Consider the following 27,915-nt stretch of genomic DNA (forward strand, 5'->3'; position numbering starts at 1 on the left):
TCAGAGTTTCAAACATTCCAAGTTGAGCACTTTATTATGAAAATATAAGTGTCTTCCCTCGTCTAAGTAATTACCTTTGATTCAAAATGTCACAGAGTGTCACATCCTCACTAAAGATTCACTCAAATCACTCGAGGTGTTTAAGGACAATAAATGAAGCATTCAATAGTCAATAATGAAAAGTCATTACCATAGGCTTGCATGAAAATCAAATCTCCCCCACTATAAATTGAGATGATACATCAATCAAAAGGTCTTTAAAGAGTTGTAATGAGGCTTGGTTAAGGGGTGTGGTCACAAGCTGAAAGAAAAAGTTAGAGTCGAGATTGAATTAAAAAATTACCTAACTAGAAAAATGACTAGTCATTAATCACGTACAACAGAGCTTCTTCTCAGAATATGGAATTTAACTTCTTTGGCTCAAAAGATCACTACTACTAATATGTATAGATACATCTTTTTAAGAACAATTCAAATAGCTAACTATTAAGAACAGGACATAGCTATGCAATTTATTCAAATTAAATCTCGACAAAAATAGGGATCAAAATAATTGAGGGGATTTCAATAATAATGGGTTAAAGGTTAATATTAAGGGTAATACAAGAAATAGGTTGTTAGGCTCAAGGGGGTTCACTAAAGGTTAATTGTGAAGGTAGGCTTTTGTGGAGTGAGTGGGTTAAACCTAAGTGCCTTTCTCATTTTGACATATCAAATCAAATGGTGTGGTCTTAACATGTATAATCAAGCAAGTTCTAGAATAACAATTCAATACTGACGCACTCATAATGACAGTGAGCATGAAAAAAATAATAGATGCTCTAAAGGCTCAAGATCTCACAAAAAATTATGGCTTTTTGATGTTTAAACTTGTGAATTCTAATTTAAGATAATACCTAGACTTAAGGAAACAACCTAAAATTTTTAAATTCTTAAAAATCAACTTATCATGCTTGATTCCCTAATGTCTTAAATTTAAACAATCAATGCATAAATGCCTATTGATAAACACCAAATTATACATAGTTTTACTCCAAATACTTAGCATATTTATGGATGTTTACTACTAGATTTGTGGATTTTGGTGTTTTAATCCGGTTATTTCATGTTTTGTACTCAGGAGAGCACCAAGAGTCAAAAGAAGCCAAAAACGAGCTAAAAAGGGACAAAACGGACCAAATCGAGAAGATCACACGACCTAAGCCTTGCCACACAGGCATCTCACACGCCTGTGGCCTTCGGGGGTGTCAACCAAGGTTTACACAATTCACACGGCCTAGCCATTGAGCCCACACGACCGTGGAAATTTAACGGATCGAATACGGCCTGGCAATCACGTCACACGGCCGTGGCACACGGGTGTGTCCCTTTTTCAAAGAGTTGTATTTTACACGAAAAAGTGTACTTAGAGAGGAAGAAAGCTAACCCTCCCCTATATAAACACCCTAAGTATGACCCAGAGAGGGGGCCTCTTCTAGAACTTTTCTGGAATACAGAACCACATGCCAGGAATTACTTGAAGGAAGCCAGACGATCCATCCCAAAAGTCGGAGCTACTCCAAGACTGAAGATCTCTCTCAGAATTCCTTCAGGGGTTTTAGAGTTTTCTTCATGTTTTGTTATTTTTATACTTTTGAGATGTACTCTTATTTTATTATGAACTAAACCCTTAAATACCTAAGGGTGATAAAACCTATGATGGATCTTGTTATTATTATCTGAACTGTATGATAAATACTTGATTTGTTCTTAATTATGTGTTCTTAATGCTTAAGTTAATATTCCGGGTATTAATTCATGATTTGATGTGCTTATGTAGAGGAGGAATAGACCCTACCTAAGAGTAGATTTGGCATAATTAAGCGGAGTTGATCGAATACCTAGAAATAAGGTTACGAGATTTTACCGGAATAGGGTGAAACCTAATATGGGAACCCATAGAGTGATTTACTGCTTCCTTAGGGGTTTTAATTAAGAAAGAAATTTCGATTAATTCAACTGATGGTTAGACGTTATTAGACTCGAAAGGGATAATAGCATAGGTTAGGGAGTCTCAGGGATCAAGTTAAGTGAATAAATCGTCTGATTTAGAGTCAGATAACAAGTGAAATCTAGATGGATTCCTCCTTGGGTGTCGTCTTTATCAACTGCTTCTCTTCAAGTCTTTTTCCAAATTTTCTCTTCACTTTAATTAAATTAGTTAATTAGTTTAGATAATTAGTTTAATAAACAAACCCTTTTATTCCTAGGCTAGATAATAAAAAGATAGTTATTATTGGTACTTTTGGTTCCCTTGGGTACGATATCCCGGTCTTGCCATTACTATACTATTGTTCGATAGGTGCGCTTGCCTTTTCGTCGTGATATAGTTAGTCTAGGTTTGATATTCATTATAAATATTTATTACTTGTTACGAATCACGCGATCACCTATGTTTTAATTCAAGATATATCAATAAAAGTCATAAATCAATCAAAATTTATCCTAAACATGATATGAGAACTTTTCAAGAGAACAAGTCAATCATTCAGGGATTTTTCTGATAGTGAAATGAATACCCCCCACACTTAAGATGTACATTGTCTTCAATGTACAAAGATAGATATTTTGACAAATGTAAGTGTAAGTTCATAAGATAGGGAGAAAAGTGAAACTTCCTGAGTTAAAAATGGATGAAATTCCTGGATTAGCGAGAGCAAGTTGTTGGAAATAAAGCTAGAGGACAAACATGATTCTGAAGTACAAAAGGAGAATTGAGGGACTAATCTGATTGTAATCATAAAGATAAGACGTGTTTAAAAAAAAGAATCTTAAAAAATTAATAAAAGAAAAATAAAATAAGATAGATAATCTAATTTTTCAAGTGGCATGCCGGTTCACACACCCGTGTGGATCGTGTCTCACTCGTGTTTGTCGCGAAGTGAGATGTCATCACACAGCCTTCGGGCACGCCCTTGTGTCTAGGCCGTGTGGCTACATGATCATGTTACACGATCGTGTGTGATGTGGTTCACTTCTCTCACGGTCGTGTAGCTCTGCTCACGCCCGTGTTCATTTGGCAGATTTGACCACGACCAGGTCACACGCCCGTGGCCACTTATTGCATCCCGTGTTAGAAAAGATAACTTTTACCCTGTTTTCACACGGTCGTATCACACAGTCGTGTTATAGGCCGTGTCTGTGTGGGAAACCTGTATTCAAGAGCTCTGTTAGTAAGTTAGGTGTTAAACACTAAAATTTAAAGAAGTTAATACAGTTAGTGCTCAGGTTGCCTCCCGAGAAGCACTTATTTATAGTCTAAGCTCGACTTACCTCTCCATTGAATGGCCATGGTGGTTTATACTCCTCATTCCTGCTATCATTCTCATCAAAATAAGTTTTTAAACGGGTGTTGTTTACCTTAAAAGTGCCGAACTTGGGATGACTTACCTCGACTGTACCGTAAGAGGAATTTCTTTATTCGGTTTGGTAGTGATAATGTAAGAACCTGTGGCATCTAATAATACTTTATCTCCAACCTTAAGTTGATTTGGGAAGGTATTGAGCTCGTTCTGGCATAGTTTGGTTTATCGTGTGTTCTTAGTTTATGCGTCTAACATTCATCTAGCTCCTCGATTTGTAACTTTTGATCTTCATTAATAGGTCATCTGCTACTGCTTGAGAATGGCTCATGTACTTCCTTCAGACTCATTTCCTGCAAAGTAGGTTGCACCATATTGTCAGTTTTAGTAGAATGCTTTAGACGATCACCTTCAATTTTCGATGTGTTGCCAGAATTGCGAGCTTGAATGGTGATTGTTTTATTTCCCACACGGAGTGTGAGCTCACCTATGCCAACATCAATAATCGTTTTAGCAGTTGCTAAAAAGGGCTGTCCTAAAATTAAAGAGTGCTGCTATCCTCCTCTATGTCTAGAACAATGAAGTCAACGGGAAATATAAATTTATCGATTTTAACTAGTACATCTTCAATAATACCCCTAGAAAATCTTATAGTTTTATCTGCTAATTGAATGCTCATCCTAGTCTGTTTGGGTTTCCCAAGACCTAATTGTTTGAACATTTTGTAGGGCATGACGTTAATACTAGCCCCTAAATCAGCTAATGCATTATTAACATCTAAACTACCAATTAAGAAAGGAATCGTAAAACTCCCTGGATCTTTTAGTTTGTTGGGTAGTTTATTCTGTAGAATAGCTGAGCAAACTACATTTAGCTCCACATGCGACGCCTCGTCCAACTTCCACTTATTTGCTAAAAGCTCCTTTAAAAATTTTATTGCGTTTGGCATCTACGATAGAGCTTCAATAAATGGTAAGTTAATATGTAATTTTTTAAGAGTTTAAGGAATTTACCAAATTGTTCATCTGAGCGGTCTTCCCTTGTCGCGTTGGGGTATGGTACACGAGATTTATATTCAACATTTACTGATTTGTTTTTATTATGACCTACCTCACCTTAATCTCTACTCACCACAGTTTCTTGCCTCGATTCTGGATCAGGCTCAATGAATCCTTTTTCATCTTGAACATTAATCGCGTTGAGCTGTTCCCTTGGGTTGGGTTCAGTATCACTTGGCAAGCTACCTTGTGGTCGTTCGGAGATTAGTTTGGAAAGCTGGCCTATCTGAGTTTCGAGCCCTTGGATCAACACTTAATGATTTTTAAGTTCTGTCTCGGTGTTCTGGAAACGTGTTTCTGACACTGAGATAAATTTAGACAGCATCTCTTCAAGGATCGGTTTCTTTTCCTGTTGATAGGGTGGTTGTTGAAAACCCGGAGGATGTTGTGGTCTTTGATTTCTTTGACCACCCCACGAGAAATTGGGATGGTTCCTCCAACCTGCATTATAAATGTTACTATATGGGTTATTTTGGGATCTAGAGTTATTGTTACCCTTATATTGGACTTGTTCTTCCTCGATACTAGGGTTGAAGGGTTGATACTCTATACATGCTCCTCCTCCATTTGTCTCGCATCTCATTACTAGATGTACCTGAGTAGAACCAAGTAAACCATCAATCTTTTTATTTAGAAGTTCTACCTGGTCTGATAGCATAGTAACCGAATCGACGTTATAAACGCTTGCTGTTTTAGTTGCCTTAGTCCTCATTACTTGCAACTGATAGTTATTCAGTGAAATCTCTTCAATAAATTCATAAGCCTCTTCAGGTGTTTTGTTGTTAATGGTTCCCCCGGCTGCTGCATCAATCATTTGCCTTGTCGAGGGGTTCACACCATTGTAGAATGTTTGAACATGCAACCATAGAGGTAGTCCATGGTGAGGACACCTTCGCAGTAGGTCTTTGTATCTCTCCCATGCATCGTAAAGAGTTTCTAAGTCCATCTGCTGAAACGAAGAGATATCATTACGTAATTTGGCTGTTTTAGCCGCCGGGAAATATTTTAATAGAAATTTTTCGGTTATTTGTTCCCAAGTAGTAATTGACCCTCGTGGTAACGAGTTCAACTACTGTTTAGCTTTGTTCCTCAATGAAAAAGGGAATAACTGAAGACGAATGGCATCGTCAGAAACACCATTAATTTTAAATATATCGCAGAATCCAGGAAATTTGCCAAGTGAGTGTTTGGATCGTCATCCTGCAAACCATCAAACTGGACAAATTTCTGTATCATTTGAATAGTGTTAGGTTTTAGTTCAAAATTATTTGCAGCAATAGCAGGCCTAACTATACTTGACTCAGTTCCTGTTAAAGTAGGTTTAACATAATCATACATAGTACGAGGAGCAAGATTTTGATTTGCTAGTTCAACGGGTATCGCAGGAGGTAGCTGATTGTCTTGGTTTTCAGCCATCTCCTCGGTTAGGGTTGGAGTATCGTCCTCTTGCTCGTTCTCTGTGTATCTTAAGTTTCGCCTTATTTCTCTTTGGTTTCTGTGAACTGTGCGATCGATTTCTTCGTCAAAAAGTAGTGGTCCTGACGGGTTTCTTCTAGTCATAAACTAAAAAAACTGCCAAGAGAAAGAAACAGTAAATTAATAAATAATAATAAAAATAAAATAGAATTAACTTGCAAGAAAAATAAATGGCTAAAGTAATAAAAATTTAGCGTTCCTAATATCTTAGTTCCCTAGCAACGACGCTAAAAATTTGATCGTGATTTTCATGACAGGTAAGTTTTATATATTTATAATTAATCGTTCTTGAAACTAAATATTATCACGATGTAGGCAAGTGTACCTATCGAACAGTAGTATAGTTTTAGCAAGACCGGAACCCAAAGGAACTAAAAGTACTAGTAATGACTGTCTTTTTATTATCTAGCCTAAGAATAAGGGGTTTTTGTTTTAACTAACTAATTATCTAAACTAAGAATTCACAGAAAATAGAATTGGGGAATTACTTGTGGAAAACGATTGAATTAAGACAATACCTAAGGAAGAATCCACCTAGACTTCACTTGTTATTCTGACTCCGAATCGGACGATTTATTCATTTAACTTGTTCCGTAGAGATCCCTAAGTTATGTTATTATTCCTATTCAAGACTAATAACGTCTAATCCCTAGATTGAATAATTAAGACTTTTCTCTAATTAACACCCTAGGGTTGCATTAACTCGATCTATGGATCCCCTTATTAGGTTTCACTCTAATTCGAAAAAATCTTGTCACCCTATCTCTAGGCGCACAATCAACTCCACTTAATTATGACAATTGTACTCTTAGACAGGGTCTATTCCTCCTCTGAATAAAAGCTTAACTTGAATCAATATCCTGGAATATCAAAACAAGAATTAAGAACACATAATTAAGAACAAGCCAAATATTTATCATACAATTCAGAAAATAATAACAAGATTCGTCTTAGGTTTTATTCCCCTTAGGTATTTAGGGGATTTAGTTCATAACTAAAAGGGAAAACATCTCAGAAGAATAATAAATACTAAACATAAAGAAAACCCAAAACTCTTGGAGGGAAATTGAGGGGAGATCTTCAGCCTTGATGGTGAATCCGGCTTCTGAGATGGATCAATCGGCTTCCCTTGAGTAGTTCCCTGCCTCCTTCTCTCTGTGCCTCTTTTCTTCCTCCTCTAGGGTGTATTTTTAGGCTTTGGAATGTTTAAGAACCTTCGAAATTAGCCTTTTCTGAATTGGACTCAACTTGGGCTCGACAGGGACACGCCCGTGTGCGATTACTTTAGGCCGTGCTCGAACCTATTAGAATGGCACGAGCGTGTGTTCTACCCGTGTGAGTCGTGCTTTGATTCTGCCAAATTGACACAGCCATGTGGTCTGCCCGTGTGAGGAACTCCAGGCCGTGTTGATTTCGTACTTAAGCTCATTTTCTCCGTTTTTGGCCCGTTTCTCATTCCTTTCGCTCTCCTATGCTCTCCTAAGCATAGAACATGAAATTAAGACATTAGGATCATCAAATTCACCAATTCTAAGGAAAAATCATCCATAAAATGTGTTAATCATAGGGTAAAAATATGTATAAATTACAGTTTATCAGTGCTCAACAAAATTAAATTTCTCTTCAATTCTGGAACATGTCGTACATCACTAAGTGTTTTGACAACTGCATCAAATATCTTAACTTTAATTATTCCAACACCTACGATTTTACAGGAATCATTATTTCCCATCAAAACAACACATTTAGAAACTGTTTCGTAAGTTGTAAACCAATCCCAATTGGGACCATGTAGAAGGTACAGCCCGAATCAATGATCCAATCCTCGCTCACTTTAGACTTGTTGATAGAAACGACTAGAAGTTCACCATTGCTGTAGTCTTCTACAACATCAGCTTCACTGGAATTTTCTACTTGTTTTCCCTTTATATTCGCAGCCTTCCTTTTGATCTTGTTCTGTAGCTTATGGCATTTAGATTTATTTTGCCCTTTCTTCTTGCAGAAGTTACAAGTTTTACCTATATTTGAAGACTTTGATAAACCCTTAGATTTACAGCGAGGATTCCGTTCCTGTGTCCTTCTACGATCATTATCAGTATTCCGATCTTGTCTCCCATGAATAATGAGACCCTCTCCTTTAGAGCCTATTTTAACCATAATATGCTTCATATTATCATACGATGTCAAAGAATCATAAACCTCATCAACTGTGAGAGACTCACGGTTATATAAAATCATGTCTCTAAAGGTTGAATAAGACGGGGGCAACAAACAAAGTAGAATCAACCCTAGATCTTCCTTATCATAGTGAACCTCTATGGCCTCCAAGTTTGAAGGAATTTCTTTAAACATTATTAACTATTCATGCACAGACGCACCTTCCTCTAAACGATGAGCATATAGACGCTGCTTCATATGCAACTTGCTGGTTAGATTTTTCGACATACATATTTGTTCCAGCCTCTTCCATAATCCAGCGGCGGTCTTCTCCTTCATCACATCCTATAAAATTTCGTTAGACAAAGGTAGATGTAACTGTGTTAATGCCTTTCGATCTTTGCGCTTCTTCTCTTCCTCCGTCAATGTTAAAGGGATCTTATCTACCCCTAGAAGGGCTTCCTTTAAGTCCATCTATGCAAGAACTGCCTGCATCTTTATCTGTCACAACGTGAATCTGGTTGTTGCGATCCAACAGCAAAATTTCATACTTCAAAGACGCCATTTCCGTGATTGAGATAAACAACCCGGAAGTTCTGATACCAATTTGTAAAAGTAGAATGTCAGTAATGACAATATATTGCAAAGAAAAGAGAAATAAAAATAAAGAACACATAGATTTTTACGTGGAAACCCTTTCGGGAAAAAATCATGGGCAGAATGAATTTGAATGATTACAAGAGGAGTAGACTATGTCTATTTATAGACTTGTAAAATCATATTCTAATAGGAGTGTAGTAAGATTGAAACTCCTTATTCTAATCAATATTAAATAGATGGAGTTTAATAAGGTTTAAAAAAAACCTTATTCTAAAATAAAATAAAAGAAGTGTAGTTCTATATGGATTTTACTTTTATTTTATTTTACCACTGTATTTTATTTAAATAAGGATTCGGGTCATGCAATTCTAAAACTTGGAAACATATCATCATTCTAATCTTAATAAGGGAGCAAGCATTATGTTCTACTTGAAGATTAGAATTTTGAGAAGCTTAGGTATGTAAGCTATAGTAAAATGTAGAAGGTTTCTTTTTTTGAAGAACTAACAAGTTTGATTATCTATTTATAAGTTTTAAATTGATGTTTTGTTGGGATTTTTGAATAAAACTCGACACACACAAATGTCAAGGTCTATTTAAATTATCGTTAAATGTATTCAAATTACATCATACGCTTTTTAACTTAGTATTCAAAACTTGACACCATCGTATATAGAGTTTAAGATTAAATGTTTTCCTCAGTAGTTAGGAAAATAAATTATATTATTGTCGTTTAAATGTTAAATATTTTACAAAGAACTCAATTGATATCAATTCAAAATAATTACCCTAATTCTAGCAAGACACAAAAAGCTTGATGGTGTAAATAGCCTCGTTGAACTCAACACCCACAAGTGTCGAGGTATCATTAGAAAATACATCATGAGAAATAAGTATTATATGCACTTATTTTAATAAATAATGATAACCCATTATCATGTAAATAAACCTACTATCTACAATATTTTATTTTGAATTACTATTCATTTTATAAATCTTGAGTATGACACACTCATGATTTGGGTGAAAAAATTATGTAACAAATATATTTAAAAAACTTATATAAAGAATAAACTAGGCTTTAGTTGAAATATTAACTTAAGGTATTAAAGATTACAATATCTTATGTTTGAATCCCATTATTTGAATTTTTAAAAGATTTTACACAACATATAAAATGACAAAAATATCCCATTATAGTATTTTTTTTGTTTTTAAAAGAAATAAATTTTCGTAATTACACAAGTGAGTCGGGATCCGATTGATGGGTGACACTAATTTAGATTGTCTTTTAAATAATAGTATAGATCACGAATATCTCTACCATAATAAAGCAATTCATTGGTTTGGAATCAAGAATTAACCAGCACTTAAGCTAAGTTATAATCATTTTTGTAATACTAAAATTAGGTTAAAAATATTCTAAAATTTATAATACGTAACATTTATAATTAAAAAAAGATTTATAAAATATTCAATAGCTTATATAACATTTCTTATAAATAATATAAATTTTTTCGTAACTTTAGAAACTTTATTTCTTATAAATAAATTATAACACTTTTATAAATAAATATATTATTTTTATAATATATAGGCTTAAGGGTGTAAAAGCCTTCAAACTTTTTCAAAAATGCAATTAAGCCCTTTTTTTATGTTCAATTGGATACTTGAACTTTCAAAATGCATCAAAAAGACCCTCAAATATTTTCAAAAAAAGCAGTTATGTCCCTACTTTTTTTTGCACTCAATTGGGTACTTGAAATTTCAAAATACATCAAAAAGACCCTCTAATTTTTTCGACAAAAAAAAACAATTAATTCACTGCATTTTTTTGCACTTAATTGAGTACTTGAATTGTCAAAATGTATAAAAAAATCCCATTTATAAGTCTAGAAGATTTATATAGAATTGTGACGAATCAATCGATTCGATTCAGAGAATGGTATGATAATATGGTATAAATGGTACATTTAGTATGATGTTTTGCAAGTGATATGAATGGCATATTTGTTGAATGTTATAATTGACTTAACTTGCATTTTGTTATTTGAATTGTAGAAATACCACTAAGTTTTCTCGTTCAGTGTACGATTTTATTTTCTAGGCGCATGTTAGGTGTAAAGTGAGATCCCGAGCATCAACTTCAATATTCAATCAAAAATCTCAGACTTAACAAAGTTTTTTATATTCCGTTTTTGTTCTAAGTTGGCATGTACTTACCTAGTTGAGTCAAATTTTGGTTTGCTTTTTAAGTTTATGTTTCTTTTGGAATTAGTACCATATGGTGAATATTTGGCTAAATGGTTCTATATGCGTTTATGAAATCATTGCATATATGTTTTTAAATGTTGGAAAGGGATGCAATGTGAATGTTGGGGATGAGCTGGTATGTTTGCATAGAACCTAAGTGCGATATATTATAAATGTTTAACTCATAGGTGTTAAAATCTTAGTGTGTTGTTAAATATATATAGAATTGAAGTTTATAAATTTGTTGTTTAGTATTTACTTAGGTCAAATGGAGATTGGAATATGTTTGCATTGTAGTAAAATGCAATTGTAGAAATTGCAGAAACAGTATATGACATCGTGACAAGAAAAGACCTGTAATGTCACGGTGAGACGAGGAATCCTGCCGTCTCGATGAGGCCAACATAGTAAGTGGCGTTGCAATGTCGAGTGGTCTGACGTCGTGACGTGACAAGCTATATGGCAACGTCATGATGTCAACCTTGCATTTTGAAAACATTTACAATTTGGCCCTTCTTTGACTTCATATTACTATTTGAGCTTTCATAAGTTCGTGTAAGACTCGATAATGATTCTATATTGTATTAAATGTATAGTTTGGTTGAATTTAAGTATTAATAGTATAATTTAACTGAGATTGATTGTAGTTGTTCCGGCAATAAATGTAACGGCCTAATTTTCAGTGGTGTCGGAAATGGTGATTTGAGATCACTAAATTCGACAAATAAGATTGAACAAGATAGTAATTTAATATTTATGAGTCAAGTAAGAATTTAGAAGAATTTGTGAAATGGTGAAATTAGTGAATTAAAAGAATTTATTAGGTTAAACGGGTCAAAAATGAGGTATCGAGACCTCAAAGTTGAAAATCGAGCTATAAATATTTTTATAAATATTTATGGAGTGTCATTGAGTTAGTATTAAAGTTTCGTTAGAAAATTTTAACGTTTGGATGGCTAATTAATTAAAAAGGACTAAATTGAAAATAGCACAAAATTTGTTAAATTGTGAGTAAATAGCTTAAGTATTTAAAAAGATGGATTCAAAGAGCAATTAGACCCAAAGGTTAATGGCTGGACGGTTTGGGTATGAAATAAGCAAGAAAACAATGTGAACAAGGGGCAAAATTGGAAATAGATAAAATTTAATAGTTAAATAATGATGTAATTGAAAAATCTAGACATTTCTTCATATTTTCTCAGCCAAAACGCCATAGAAGGTCTGTAGAAAGCTGGTTTTTCATATTTTTACATCATGTGAGTTTAATTCTTACTTTTTCTTGATAATTTTTATGTTTTTATGACTTTTACAATTAGGTCCACTTGTAGAATTCATTAGTTTTTGATTTTATGGGTGAAATTGGAAGTTACCCTGGAAGGATAAGGGAATTTTATGATGAATTATTATGAAATTTAAGTTCTAATTTCATATTAAGGTGGTTTTATTAAGTGATTTTGATAGGAAATGATATTTAGGACCTAATTGTGAAAAAGTTGTGAATTGAAGGTTGCTGTTGAAATTCAGAATATAAAAGTTTTGAAATAGTTTATAATGATAAAATAAAGTGTTAATTGAGAAAAATTAGTTCAATTGATGGGTGAATTGAGCAGGACTAAATTGTGAAAACTATAAATTTTGGGGTAAAAGTGCAATTTCGAAATTTGAACAGCATAAATTGTGAAGTGAAATAGAAATCAAATGAATGCTAATGAGTAGAAATATTTTATATTATAGATCAAGAATCCAAAGAAGGACGAGGAAAAGAAAAAGTTGCTGAATAGTCCCTAAATTTCAATATCTTCTACAAATTAGCCGGGTAAGTTCATATGGTTGAATTTAGATGTTTATTTGTGAATGATTGAAGTTTATAATGTGTTATTATATCTGAATTTGTTGTGGGATTGTGTAGATTTTGTTAATGAAAGAATAAATGTGGAAATGCAAATTAGGAAAAACGCAGGATTGAGTACGTTCAGATCGTGACATGTGATGAATTGATGGATAAGACCATGGTTGTTCCATGGCAAAGTGTGGAATATAGGTATGGTATCATCCATCTTGAGTTGTGAAATGTAGGTATGGTATTATCCATACTGAAATGTGAAATGTAGGTATGGTATTATCAAATCCATCTTGAGTTAAGAAATGTAGGTATGGCATTTCCCATACCGAGTTGAAAATGTAGGTATGGTATTTCAATGAGGAAAACCATACTGAGTTGTGAATCGTGGCATTGAGCAACGACGTACTCAATTTAAAAGCCGTTTCCTAATTTGATTATAAGAAATAAAAGAGAAGTGATCCAAATGAAAGAGATTGAGTAGTTATTCTTGTTGAGCTCAACTATGTGAATTATTATAACAATGGTTGTGAATCGCAGGAAACTTTAGTAAATGTTTTGGTATTGTTTGGAAATATTATGTTTGGTAAGCATTACTTTTAACCTATGAACTTACTAAGCTTCAATAAGCTTACTTGTGTGTGTTTAATATTTTTATGTAGATTGACTTGAAGTGAAGTGGGTAGATCGGATCAACACAACAAAGCACACTATCCAGATCAATTCCGGTAGCTTTTGTTTTATGTTTGAAGATTTATATGGCATGTATAGAGTTTAAATGAAATGAAGTAAAGATGTTATAAACTAGTTAACAACATTTTGTACTAAAACAGTTTTTGGTTAGTAGCAGTAGTTTGAGTTTGAAAATTTACCATAAATCATGAAAATCTAATTAGAGGTTGAATAAAATATGAAATTAAATTTTATTGAATCTAGTTTCACATAGAAGAAACGGTGTAAGTAAAAGGCTTTCATATCAGGAGATATTTGAATTTTTGTGAGACAAGGTCAGAGTGATTTTGAACTCCCCTGTTCTGATTTGTAAAAATCATTAAAAATTGTAAACAATTAATTAGGAGTCATACTATATATGTATGGATTCCTTATTGAGTCTATTTTTAAGAGAAATAAATTTCTTGGTTATTTGAATTCTTTACATGGAGAAATTTGGTTCGTAGTGAACAGGGGTCAGAGCAACCGAACCCTGAAACAGGGGAGACTTCAACTAATAAACTGTACTAATTGGCCCAACCAAAAATTCTAGAAAAAAATTAGTAAGTAGATATATGAGCCTGGATTTTGGGAAAATTTACGGATTTGTATTTCGAGTTTTGTAACTCGAGATATGATTTTTTTTGCATCTGTAACGCAGTTGGACAGCTTGTCTGGAAAGTGTGATATAAATTGTTTGAATTTGTTTAAGTGCTCAAATAAGTTTAGTAATGCCTCGTGCTCGACTCCGGCGACGGTCTCGGGTAAAGGGGGCGTTACAATAAATATGACATATCATAACTCGAACCCAACAATCGAGTTGGGTATCAAGGTGTTACATTTTTTGCCATAACTTTTTTTATAAATAAGTACATTATAATATTTTTTATAACATGTAAATTATTTTTATAATATACTTTTTAATCATAATTTTAGAATTTTGTGAGGATTTAAATAATATAAATTTTTTATAATTTTATAAAATACAAATAGATAATTTTTAATGTTTATAATATAACTTTAAATCTTTTTGCAATAACCCTTCTAAACAACGATATATGTTTATGTTTATAATATAATTTTATAATCTAAATTTATATAAAATAATTTTTAAAAGTTAAATTATGTTTAAAAACCATAAGTAATATGATTAAGATGTAATTATCCACGCTAGACAGTGTAATTAAGTGCTTAAATTACATACATTTTAATAGAATTTATTAATTATAATAATTATCTAAATATGTTATTATAATTACACTTGTATTCAATTATTAAGTATGGGAGAAAACTCAAAAACGGGCGTATGTTGATCCTAGTGCTATTTGCTTTCATTCTCATCCTTTCCACCTAAACCTAATTAATTAATAACGAGAAAACCAGAAATCCCATATTGGTAATTGATCTCTGTATACATGCCCTTTTCTTTCTCTCGCTTCTCAAAAACAGAAAGGGCACGATATATACCTTTCATTAAATGCAGAAACGTGAATTTTAAAATTAACCCAACACCCACATGCGCCCAACCACAGGAAGGCCACTGGGGGTGGGGGACCCTTCAACCAGATCAGAGCTCACCGGCCCCACCTTCCCTTCTCACGGTCACGGTGGCACCCACTTGCCGTTACCCATCTCCCTCAACCCTCAGCGCCGCACGTCACCGTCAACCTCCCCCAACTGCCAACTTGTCTTAGCTACCGCTGCTATTAATTTTCTGATTATAAATAAATAAATAATAATCGTTCAAGGCGGTGATCGTTTCGAGCAGCTGACGTGGTCTTGCGCCACGTGCCACGGATCGTGTTTCCCGAACCTCTTTTTCTTCCCGTTGTTTTTTCGTTTTTTGGAACCAGCTATATGTTTTCATTTACCTTATCAATAATGCAATGTTTTTTTGTATTGTTAATATAAATTACATGTATTATTATAAATTTGTCTTGTAGGATGACCCAATATTGATTACTGTAAAAGGACAAAACTGATTTTCCTTAATTAAAGGCCACGACAACGTGATTAATTGACTAAATATACCTTCTAACACACCGCTTTAATTCCTATTGTCTTGTTGTAACTATAAATATATATTTATATTTTTTTAAAACCCGGTCTTAATTTACTCCTCAAGTCTGTTTATATGTTAAAAAAAAATACAGCATGTTTTGTTTTGTTGTGGACAATGTATAGGAAATTCCTGTTCATTGATCCTCTACTTTAACCCTCTTTTTTACTGAATATAATATACCTAAATATGAAGTTCTTTTTTGTTGGTAATTACAAATTTTTATCAAATCTGATTATTTTATTGAGAATTATAAATCTTTTGAATTGTTTTTGTTTTGTCTAAATATTATTATTTTGTCATATTAAAATTCATCATAATCTAATATATGTCTTTAATAAGATGAATAAAAATAAGACTCCTCTGTACACGTGAAAATTTTTGATAAATTTTTTGAAATTGGGTCCGTGGTAGGGAGATCTATAGTTTGGCGATGAATATAAAATCTATGCGGTGGATCTACGGACATTGCACTGTGGGTTCTTTTTCAAAACAAAGTGGGCGATCTTTAATTTATTTCTCATGAATATACGTCCATAGGCTGCCTACAAAAAAACATGTTACATGCATGCCCTAGTTATCATATATCGTTAGAGAGGGACATTGACCCTCATTCAACGATAGCACCCATTTTAAAACCATTCTCCTTCCTATTTTTCTCTTTCATCCATTGAGACATGTTAAGTAAATCAGCCTAGTTTAATCAACATAGGGCTGAAATCCAAATAACATTTGATTCTCCAGCCAAAATTGGAAGATTGTCCCCTTTATCACTAATTTTTAATTTACCAAAACCCATGGTATATAGATTTGGGTGATGTGTTGTTAAGTCCTTGGATGGTGGGGAGGGTTTAACATATTAAATCTAAAATTTTCAACTAATAATCAAAATAAATAATGGGTAATGAGAATGAGGAAACTTGGTTAATTGGATTGTTTATTATTTTATGTTTTGTTTTTCTCCTCCCATGCTATGAAGGCTGTTTCGCAGAAGGAACAAAGCATTTAATTGTTTTTTGTGCTCTTCATTTCATGCTAGCATCGAGTTTAATTAATGCAAACATTATTGAACACGCTGATTTGGGTTTTTTACATTTTATTTATACGATGTCGAGGCTTAAAACCAGAGGTTGATTAGGGAGAAAAAAATAACTCTAATCATTCAATGTTGGCTAAAATTAATGAATCCATCAAGTATACCTTGGTTGGAGGAGTGAATTTTATTTTATATGGATTTGTCGTAAAAATAAAAAGAATACTTAATTGCATAGATATTTTTAAATTATGATTTAAATTTTAAAACATTTTAATTAAACTTTTAAAATATTGTTAATATTTTTCTGTTAGCTTGAAAGTATCAGTTTAAATATGACATTAAGCATATTTAAAAATGTGAGTTAAATTGTAAATATATGCATATTTGTTATATGAATTGCTTGGATCTAACTAATGTTGTAAAATTTGATCAATAGTCGAATCGAGATGACAATTGATTCTTGATTTATATAGTTCAAGAATATTTAAGTAAAAAAATATATAAAAATTTTAAAAATAGAAAATTTAATAAACATAAATTCTAGAATTGGGAAATAAATATGAGTCAAAATACCATAAATGTAGTTTAAAATTGCTTTTACGAGATAAATATCACATTTATACATAAACTTTGGTCTAATATGTAATTTGATACATGAACTTTGATTTAGTGTAATTATATACATAAAACTTGAATTGTGGTTCATATCTATACATGGAACGTTGATTTTGATTCAATTGTAAAACTTAAACAATTGAATTTAAAAGAATAAGCTTTCTATATTTTAATGAATTTAACCTATCACATATTTATAATTTGATTAACATGCTTTAAAAATATTTTACATTAGATTCAAAATTGCTATCTAATGTCTAAATTAACAATCTAGGCTAATAGAAAGGCTTGATGGATATAATATTGATTGATTCTTGTCCTTAATTTAATATACATTTTAGTTACTGTTGTTAACTCAATGTTCATTTTAGAGTCCGTTTGTTTGGAAGTAAAATATTTTCTGGAAAAGTTTTTCAACCTTTTTCGTTGTTTGTTTGGCTGAAAATATTTTCTAAAGGGAAAATCAATTACAAAACACAGGAAAAGAACCCCTTAATTTTGGAAAATGTCTTACCGTTTCTAATTCGGTAAGACATTTTCAGGAAAATTAGAAGCCAACACCGATTTTCTGCTTCCCCTTCCCCCATCCTTGACACTTGATCTTCTGCTTGCCATCAGCCAACACCGATTCTCAACACTAGACACCGGCGTTCATCAAAGCTTTTCCCCATCTTCGCCTTTCGTTGTCAAAATCTGCACTGGCGTTCATCTTCCTCTCTCGAAGGTAAGAACAAAAAAATATTAATATGGGGAAAGGGTCTTGTCTTTTCTGATGTTTAACTTTGGTTTGTCTTTTCTGATGAACCCATTTTTCTTCATTACAGATTCGATCACAGTGCTTATTGTTACTTCTTTTGGGTTAAAGTGAAGCAACATTGGTTATGATTTCTGGTTTTTGTTATCTAAGATAGAATGATTTCTGGAAATGGCTAAGGATTTTGGGTATAATAAAGAAGAATGATAACTAGGAAAAACAATGCAACATTCAACTTTATGGTACCATGTCTAGATTGTGAATACATATCATTGTTCACCTATTCAGCTATGGGATTATGAATATGGAATTGATTCACCTATTAAACTGGATATTCAGTATAGTTAGGATCTCTGTTCTTAATTTCTTTTTATCCTTCTGTAATTTTCTGCTTTTTAAGTTCACATAGCTATTTGTTTAACAGGCTGCTGAAAAGAATCAAAGTACTAAACCAACCAACATCGTTTGTGCTGATTGCAAAGGAAATGGTAATGAAAATTTTGGGTAATTACTTTTTTTGTCTTGTCTTTTTTTTTTTCCTGAAATTAGATCTCTTGTTTGATAAAACTATAGATTTTGTTGATTATCATTGTTCTCTTGATATCTATTGATACCGACTAAACTGTTAGAATTTAAGGCTGTGACTAAACTGTTAGAATTTAAGGTTGTGCTGTTAATATTGTGTATGGCAATATGGCATCTTAAACACATCAATCTAGAATGATGGTTTGAACTCCCAATTATAAGAGTGTTTAGTAATGATTCTAATTTCTTTATATAATATATATATATATATATATATATATATATATATATATATATATATGAAGAGTAAGCAAATTTAAGCATCCAGTATAGACCTGCTCATGGGTCGGGCTACCCGGCCCGGCCCGAAGGCTCGCCCGAAATGTGGGAGGGTTTGGGCAAAAATATAGGCCCGAAAAATAGGCTTGAAAAAAAATAAGGCCCGTTTAAAAAAAGGGTCGGGCCTCGGGTAAGGTATTTTTGGCCCGGCCCGAATTCACTAAATAACAAAAAAAAGCTGCTATTTTTTTTTTTGTTTTTAATGTTATTTTCTTGTTGTTTTCTCCTATTTTGCTATTATATTACTATTATATTGCTACTATTTTGTTGTTATTATTTGGATATTGTATAAAACTTATTTTATTATTAATTTTGTTATTATCTTAAAGGCATTTGTTAATTTTGTTATTATTTTAGAGGTATTTTCTTGTTAAGTTGCATCTATGTTAGTGCTATTTAAGTCTACATATTTTTTAAAATTTATTTTCAATTGGTTGGAAAATATTTATTTTAATTTTTAGTATTTGTGATGTATTATATATATTTAAAATTATATAAAATAATATAAAAAAAGTAATACGAGCGGGTCGGGCCGGGCTCGGGTTTTAGCATTTTTATTTGGGTCGGGCTTGGGCAAAATTTTAGGCCAATTTTTTAGGCTTGGCCCAGCTTGAGCCCAATGAATGGGCCTAAATTTTTAGTTGAGCCCGACCCAAACCCGACCCTACCCGGCCCATGAGCACCTCTAATCCAGCATGTCATTTTATATGTAGCCTATGGTGCTTGTATTTATTCGATGCCGTGTAAGGATCTTAGATTGGTTAAACATAGATATACTTAGGTGTTGCATAGTTCATAATGATTCATTACATGGGGCTGCAGAGCTGTTTGGTTTCCTTTTGATGGAAGGGACAAAATGAACAACAATTTCATTTCTTCTCAAGTGTGGAAGAAGCGTTTCTCTCTCAATTCACTCTTCCACTTAACCCAACTTAAAAAAAAAATTTCTTCCTATTGATTAACTTATATTCTTCCACATTATGAGCCTATTTTTATCAGGTGTGAATACTTTGTCTTCTCTAACTTCTTTTAACTTTTTGGATAATTATTCCAGACAACTTCCTTTATTAACAAATGTTCAAGTCAACATTTAGGCTCTTAAAGTTTTTCAATGTTCAACTCAAGAGTTCATTGTTTGAGTTCCGTTATTCTAAAACGACCAACAGACAAATAATAGCTAGTTTCTATATCCAACTACAAGGTGCAAAACAATGTTCTCAATGCAAAGGAACTGGGGTTAATTCAGTTGATCACTTCAATGGGCAATTTAAAGCTGGTGGGCTGTGTTGGCTTTGCAGGTACCGTTTTCTTTTCCCTTACCTACCTTGATAATGAAAACAAGCAGTAATATCATCTGTGTCATTTCCGAATATTCAAAGTTTGTTATTTATTCTGTTGTCTGCATTCATCAAGGATTGGAAATTCAATTTCCTTTTTGAATTGGTATTGAGAAAAAGATAGAATACTGATGTTGAATTTCTGTTCTAAAAGAAAATAGAATTTTTATCTATGAACAATTCAACTGAGCACAATTCATAGTACTCTTATCTGAAATTTGTGTTTAGCGCAGACCAGATTCTTGAAATGTCTTTTTTCTTTCACTGGTAGATTCTTTAGATCTCTAAGAGAATGACTTTAGTATTTTACCTTTTCTATTGGCAAAACAAAGTAATTGATAATTGATACCTAGTATTAGGACTTATGGGTTATTGCATCTGTCATTTCCAGTTGTAGAAACTGGCACATTCTTGGTTCCAAAAAAAGTACTGAAGTCATTCAAGGATATAGGAAATGGTGATGCACTGAAAGGAATATGCACTACTTTGTTAGTAAGCAAGGTACAGGATGTTGTTGAACTTTGGCCTACAATGCAATAGGAAACTAGTAGCAAACCAGCATGCAGACCAGCATCCAAGCTGAACCAGAGAAGAAGCAGCATTTTGTTTATTTTGTTCATTTGTAACTTGATTTAGTTCCTTTGTAATTTATACTTAAAGTTAGTAGGAGTAGTTGTTGATTTATGTTTGATGTTATAGCTGGTATGTTAGCTACATTTTGTGTGTAATTCTAGCTAAGCTTTAGTCATATATTAGTGGAAGCAGTTATACATTAGGTAACTGCCATATGTCATTGTAACATAAATACTTCTAAGTCAATGAAAAAGATTTGATTTTTGGAGACCAAATTCAGTTTTCTTCTTGTTCAAACTACTTTGCGTTCGTTTTTCTTTTTCTCCTTTAGTTTTCTGCTAAAAAAACCAACACATGTAATCTGGACTACTTATGTATATGGCATATAAATTTATTAATATATGTAAAAACAGCTTTTCCGAAAAATATTTTCAGGAAATCTGCCAAACAATAGAAAATATTTTACACAGATTCATCTAAACACCAGAAAAGTAAATCATTTCCAGAAAAGTAAATCATTTTCTAAAATCATTTTCCGAAAAATATTTTACTGATAAACAAACGGAGCCTTAATCACATGACTTTAATAAACTTTCATTTTGGTCATTTATTTTATCTTTTTAATTTTATTTTTAAATTAATTTTAGTTTTTATTAGTAAAGGAAAAACTTGGGTTTTACAAGGAATTACTTGGTTTTTATAAAGAAAAGCCATATTATCTTTTTAATTTTGTTTATTTCACCTTTATCTTTTAATTTCTTTATTTTCCCTTTTTAGAATTAATTGTAACTTTTTAGTAAAAGTTAAAAGCCTAAGTTTTATCAAGATTACTTGGGGTTTTTATAGGAAAAACTTGGAATTTTACAGGAAAAACCATTTTAGCTTTTTATTTTTTAATTTTTTTAGAATTAATTTTAGTTCTTTAGTAAAAAGGAAAAACCTTAAATTTTTCTATAAATTTCTTCTAATAACTCATGATTTTTTTATTTTACAAAAAAGAAATAAGTGAATAAAGTGAAAATTTATTAAAGTTGAGTAATTAAAATGAGTGTCAAATGTAAAATATTTATTTTGATGTTTAAAATAAAACTTATGAAAATTGAGTGAGAAATTATATAGTTTACCGTTTCTAATTCTAAAAAGAAAAAAAGGGTAATTTATACGTTATTGTTTCAATTCTACAAAATAACATATTAAATATAGTTGTAATTAAAAAAAAAAAGATGGTCACAGGGGGAGTATTGAGAAGTGGGAGTAGCAGTATGGGGAAGCAAATACAAATAAATAATTATCCATTTAAATAATGAGCAAATCTTTGTGAAAGTCAGGAAAACTTTCAACCAATATTTACAAATAAATAAAGGAAGAAAATTGGGATCCTGTTTGATGCTACAATTCTAATCATTGCCACCTAACAAGGTAATTTATTTTTCCCATCAAAGAAGAATATAGAAAATAAATGTTTTGATTTTGCCTTGCCACCAAAATTCTATTATTTTTCTACTTTGATTGAAATGAATAAAAAATGGGAATTAATTTTTAAAGTGAAGAGAGGTATGCCCCTACATGACCAATCCATGTGTTTCTTTTATCTCAGTGTCATGGTCATTAATGTTGTGGGTCTATTGATTGCATCCACACCATTATCAAATTTCACATCTCTCTTCCTTCCTTTCTTCTTTTTACACTCATTTCCTCACCTTAATTTGTTACTTTGAAGAAATTGTAACAAATAATCACTAAAATATGCATATGCCAAGTCACTTAACCATTTAATCTTAAATTAGTAAAACTTTTAATAAATTAAAAAATGTATTTATTTTTAAAATAAATATCACTTCAATTAATATATTACTTTAATTAAAAAGAAAATGTTTGCTTATTTTTGTCTAAATAAAAATTAAATTAATTGTACTTGAATTCATGGGATGAATTTGACAACTCCATGCATTTTATATGATAACCCTACCTGTTCAGCTGTTCTTTCAACCACCATTAAACAAACAGTAATAACTTTAAATTCCATTTTTTTTGTGGTCCACCCAACAATCCTAACCTTGTCTTGATTCATCATTTTAAATCTCAACAATCACAAAGTACAAGTTCTTAGTTACAGTAATAATAAGTATAATAAAACACTTTAAAATAAATATATAAATGAAATTAAACACATAATAAAGTTTTTATCTTTATTTGTGGAGTTAAAAAACACAATGTTAATATACCAAATATTAACTCTTAGAAGTACAAAGAACACACAGAAATTAAGGAGAATTATTTTATATATAGCTCATGAAATTTTTAAACTTTATAAATAGAATAATATATATGAAAATTTATCAAACTCTCAACTTAATTTTGAAGTGTAAAAATTTCATAAATTATATATGAAATAATTAACAAAAATTAATTCCAACCCATTGTATATATATGAAGTTAATGAAGTTCAATACCTAGTTCTCCTAGCTAGGATCACTGGCGAAAGTTATTATAAGTAGTAATATTTTCTTCTAATAAGTTGAAAATGATGGTAAATGTATTGACTTTTGCGTCTAATATAATAATATTAATATGTTGATTAATTTTAAAAATGGCTAATGAAATCCTAATGTCAGGACTTGTGCGGAAATGTATGTGATCAAAGGTTTAGAATAACTCAATCAATTCTTGAAATATTATAGAAAATATATCGAAAAACCTGATGAAATTTGTAAATGTTTAGTAGCTTATATTTTATTAGAGTAATCTTGTAATCATAAGGTTTAAATTGTTGACAATTTTATTTTGTAAAAACTTTGAATATAAAACATTGGTATAATTTAATTTATATAATTGGATGTGAGAGATTCAACTATAGATAGAGACTTTCTCATTTTATTTGGACTTTTAAAACTTTTTTGAGTTGCTTTCAAGTATCATTTCATTAGAGATTTCTTAATTTTGAGGGTTCAAGCTGACTTAAACAATTTAAAACGAATTCACCATCTTGTTAGCCTAAATTCTAGGACCGTGACATTTGGAGGAAGAAAAAAGCTTTTAATCAAATAAAGACTTAAAACACACATATAATGGTGAAAGTATATACTAAGCCCCTCTATTATAGGGATTATTAAATAGATCAATTTAATCATTATACTATCATTTAGAGAATTTGAAACCAGAAACCTAATAAATTAAGTAATAAAAGAAGCGTTGGTCTAATTTAATAGAAAATCAAATCAAATAGAACATAGAATACTAGTAGTAGATTTTGATTCTATAAATAGTAAATAGTAAATGATATTCATAATCTTTTAAATGATTAATGTTTTTTTTATAAAACAAATCATTTAAAAGAAAAACAAGTACTTATGTTAGATTTTCACATCATTGGATTTTAATTAATTTAGAGTGTATGATATTTTTTTTTCACTCATCGTTAAAAATATATAATAAAAAGAAGGAAAATGTGAGAGCAAAGTTGAATGAATGAAGCAATAACAGCTTAAGACAAAATAAAAAAAGACAGAAATCCCAAGAAAAATGTTGTTGTCTTGTCTATAATCTAATATGATGAAGTAGGTACTCAATAATGCATCCTCATGGTCATGGGTGGGCCATTTTATAATTGCATCTTCCATAATATTATTAGCCACCCAAAAGCTTAGTACATACCTGAGAAACTTATATTCCTTAAACTAGCATAGTTAGAGATGTAATTGCTTCTGCCATAGCTTGTATTTGATTAGATTTCAAGTATCTATTTCCTTATTCTCCGTTAGTACATACTTTAACACTGTAGTAGATTCAAACTCAACATGAACAACTTTAGTCTCTATGTTATGATTATTTAAAAAAACTTTGTATTTTTTGTGGTCTAAATTAGAGTTTGATTGGGCCTTTAGAAAAGACCCATTTTTCAGCTAGAAAAAGATGGGTCATTGGAGTTTAGGTCCAAATCCAATTCAAACTATAAGAAAGTTTTACCTCGACTTCGAATTTAAAGATTAATGTTTGAATATCAACTTGATTGGGTGGATTGAGATTGATTAAACTTGTTTACTTATTAAAGATGAGTTCAATTCATTCTCAATTTTAAGGTATTTGTATTTGATTTCGTGATTCAGTTTGAATTTAAATTAAGATTTTTGAAGACTAATTGAAAAAGAAAAGTTCAATTAGACTTGGGAGTAATTCAAGTCAAATGGTAAGATATTCAAATTTGACTAGTTAATTAATTCGAATTCATCTCTAAACTGTTTAAATTGAGTTCTAAATCCATTTTAATTGATCACCAATAGTTTGCAACCACAAATGTGTTGAAAAATTTAAAGCAGATACAACATATTAAGACTTTGAGAGTATAAAAACATATTATTTGAAGGCTTTTTATAATGCCTATGAGATACAACAAGTGATGAATGAGCTATCTTTCATCGTCTTGATGCCTTAAAATATGAACAAATCATCTTTTTCCACCTCGATGCCTCAAAATTTGAACATGCAAAGTTCAAAACTTCTCTCATTGGGTGCCTCGTGTTCTATCTCTCACCATGTTGAAGTTAAAAAAGTTCTCCTCGCCATGGCGTTTGTCGAAACCATTTTTTATTTTTAATTTTTTTTAAAAAAAACGGGGATCGACTTTGAAAACGAAATATGGAGTTGCTACCAATTTTTTTAGTTTTAGGTGAGATTGGATCACCTAATGAAATACTTTATTCCATTTAAAACAATCTTGGCCTACGTAAATTTGAGAAAACGAGTTCGGGAGCCGGTTACGTATGAGGAAGGATTAGCACCCCCACTACGCCCAAAATTGGTACTAAATTGATTAAGTACTGTCTTTATGTCTAAGTTTTAAAGTTATTTTCGAAATATGGTTCCTTTTTGAAGCATTTGAATGGTTCAAGTCGGTCATCAAAATTATCTTGTTTCAAAGGAATACAACATCACATCCAGCACGATAGGACACGATCCTTTATACCCTCAAAAGCATGATGAATTTTTGATTTCCAAAGGTTTATGCATTGAAAATTACAAAAGGATACCCAATTATTTAGTCCAACGAAAAAAATCGAAACCCAACACAGTAAGGCATGATTCCTCGAATTTCTAAACATCGAACATTGCCTTGTTTTAGGGAATTTTCAAAGTACGGATGAAATTTTAAAGGAATATTTGATCACTTGGGCAAACAGAAGATCGAAACCCAGCACAATAGGGCACGATTCCTCGAATTTCCAAACATCAAACATTGTCTTTGTTTTGGTGGAGTCCCTTTCATTGTAGTTTTAAAATAGAAAGAATTGGTGATTAAAAGGTAATTGATTGAGTTAAAACTTTTAAATAGCCACTCATAGTAAAAATATGCATGAGGATGATGACATATTATCTTGTCAAAACATATTGTCAAAGCATTCACGGATCATGAGGTTGTAAGGCATAAACAATCAGATATTAGCAATATAAAAGCGATGAATTTACAATGCGACCAACAAAACAAAAAATCCACTATTCTAACATTTATGCTAACAAATTTTAAGAGATATCAACAATATATTTATAATCTATAATAGAAAATAAACATAAGACAAAGTATATAAAAAAATAAATGAATAGAATCTAAATAATAATGCATAAATTTAAAACAATTGATGTGAGAGAGTAGTTCTAAGAATCAATCAATATACAACAATTTAAAATGAATGATATGTAAGATATTTAGATGTATATATATAAGTGTGAAAATAATGTTAAAACACTTACAAATGAATAAGCGAATCTAAAACAAAATATTTAGAATAATTTGATCCTAAAATAAATCACAAAATAAGAACCACATAAAATCGTATGAAACATAGTAATATATAGATTAATTTTTTAAAAGAACATTACATAAATAAAGAAATAAATAATATACAAAAGAATATATATCAATATGTCAATTTAGATAGATAGTATACATAAAATACAAATAATTTCTTGTATAAAAATATTTGGAAGTGTTTAAAATAAACAAATATATATATATATATATATATATATATATATATATAATATTAGATGAATGTTAAAAGATAAAAAATATGCAGTGAAATAGGATCTCAAAAGGAATACATTATATACATAAATAGATTTAACAGAAAACATATATACATATGTGTCACAAGATAAAATAAATAACATATATTTAAAATAAATAATGTATGAAAGCCTTAGGTCAATAATAAAACAATTTAAAAGTAAAGGATACGGCAAATTTTAAATTAATATAGAAAAGTGGCTAGAACTTAAATATGTACATATAATGAAAGATAATTTAAATAATATGTAAAATATGAAAGGTTCTAAAATATATATATATATATATATATATAATAAGATATGTTATTGAGAAATGAATTATATACATAATGGGCTAAAAACACAAACACAAATATATATAAATAGGTTTAAAAGGAATTATGTATGTAAAAGTAACATAGAATTAATAATATATAGAATAAAAACTAATTTTGCCATTAATTATATATGCATAATATTATATATGAATATTTAAATATGTATATACATGTAAAAAAAAAAGCATTAAGTTAATAAAAAAACAATGAATTATGCAAATCAAAAGGAATCAATTAAAATAAAATTAAATTAAAAAAGGATACTTGATAAATAAAATAAACTACTAAAATTAAAAGCAAGACTAAAGCGTAATGCGTGCGAACATGCGGGGACCAAAACTGGCAATATACCAGATCCCAAAACACTGCGTTTAGGCGCAGATTAAATTGCATTTGTACATGAACTTCAGGGATAAATTTAAAAATAACGAAAATGTGAATAGGGCCTAATCGAAAGTGCAAAAGGGGAAGGACCAATGCGCCAATATCCCCTCCCAGCAGAAACGCGCAGATCTTAGGGGCGCCAGATCGGGTCGAAAATGGATCATCGGGTCATGCCATACAGCGTTGTTTTAAGGCCACTAAATTAGTCCTTAAACGACGTCGTTTTACATTGTATATAAAGAAAAGAAACCCTAAAAAAAATCAGATCACTTGGCCATTTCACAAAAGAGGCTATTCGGCCGATTTGAATACACTGCCGATTTCAAATCCCTTCCACAACTCCGATTTCGGTGAGGGAAATAGGGACTTTGATGGCCGGTTCGCGAAGGTATGCCCTTAACTTCCCTCTCAGTTGACTCGTGGGCTTCACCGACGCTAAACGCGCCTCCACCCCGTCGCGGTTCTAACCAGATCCAC

At 31.3% G+C, this 27,915-nt stretch overlaps 2 long non-coding RNA genes and 1 other non-coding gene across 3 annotated transcripts; all 3 read left to right on the top strand.

The window, feature by feature from the left end:
* Positions 1-5,271: 5,271 nt before the first annotated feature.
* LOC128282817 (small nucleolar RNA R71) lies at positions 5,272-5,377 on the top strand. The gene has a single exon (XR_008273171.1). It is a non-coding gene; the product is annotated as a small nucleolar RNA R71 (small nucleolar RNA).
* Positions 5,378-12,066: 6,689 nt separating this feature from the next.
* LOC128281728 (uncharacterized) lies at positions 12,067-13,603 on the top strand. Its single transcript, XR_008271991.1, has 3 exons — positions 12,067-12,141; positions 12,620-12,701; positions 13,388-13,603. It is a non-coding gene; the product is annotated as an uncharacterized LOC128281728 (long non-coding RNA).
* Positions 13,604-19,529: 5,926 nt separating this feature from the next.
* On the top strand, positions 19,530-20,949 carry LOC128281388 (uncharacterized). The gene is made up of 2 exons (XR_008271593.1): positions 19,530-20,062; positions 20,493-20,949. It is a non-coding gene; the product is annotated as an uncharacterized LOC128281388 (long non-coding RNA).
* The last annotated feature ends 6,966 nt before the right edge of the window (positions 20,950-27,915 follow it).

The sequence above is a fragment of the Gossypium arboreum genome, chromosome 10 (genome assembly GCF_025698485.1).
Source record: "Gossypium arboreum isolate Shixiya-1 chromosome 10, ASM2569848v2, whole genome shotgun sequence".
NCBI lineage: Eukaryota > Viridiplantae > Streptophyta > Magnoliopsida > Malvales > Malvaceae > Gossypium > Gossypium arboreum.